The sequence below is a fragment of the Lagopus leucura genome, unplaced genomic scaffold (assembly GCF_019238085.1).
Source record: "Lagopus leucura isolate 7727_CA_CO unplaced genomic scaffold, USGS_WTPT01 Super-Scaffold_100001, whole genome shotgun sequence".
NCBI lineage: Eukaryota > Metazoa > Chordata > Aves > Galliformes > Phasianidae > Lagopus > Lagopus leucura.
In genome coordinates, this window is record NW_024962262.1 from 93898312 (window position 1) to 93899130 (window position 819).

Sequence of the window (819 nt, forward strand, 5' to 3'; positions counted from 1 at the left end):
CATGCCAGAGTCCTAAGGGAATTGGCTGAAACAGTCACCAAGCTGCTCTCAATGATATTTGAAAAGTCACAGTGGTCAAGTGAATTTCCTGCTAACTGGAAAAATGGCAATGTTGCACCCATTTTTAAGAAGGGTAGAAAGGATGATCCAGCGAACTACCAACCTGTCAGCCTCACCTCTGTGCAGGGGAATATCCTGGTAGCTATGCTACGGTAGCGAAGGAGGTGATATGAGATAACCAGCACCTCTCCTATGAGGACAGGCTGAGAAAGATGGAGCAACCCAAAGAGAAGGTTCTGATGTGACCTGAGAGCAGCCTTTCAGTATCTAAAAGGGAGCTGGCCTTGTAAGAAAGAAGGAGACAGATTCTTTATCATAGTTTGCTGTATTAGCACAAGGGGAAATGGTTTCAAATTGAAAGAAGGGAGATTTGGACTCTATATAAGGAAGAAGTTTTTTACAATAAGGGTAGTGAGGCATTGGCACAGGTTACCCAGAGCTGTGGTGGATGCCCTGTCCCCGGAGATTTCAAGATGAAGCTGAACAGAGCTCTGAGCAACCTGATCCAGCTGTAGGTATCCCTGTTCATTATAGGGGAGTTAGACCAGATGACCTTTAAGGGTCCCTTCCAACTCCAATGAGTCTGTGATTCTATGCCTTGGGAACAGTTCTCCATTTACACACCTAATGCCACGTGCCCATAAATGTGAGCACCGCTTATCATTACCCAGCTCTGTCTGCACACTGAGCACAGTGCACACTTGTTATGTAGTTTTCTTGTTCTGGACTACCTACACTTTGAAATCAAGACTAGGCACA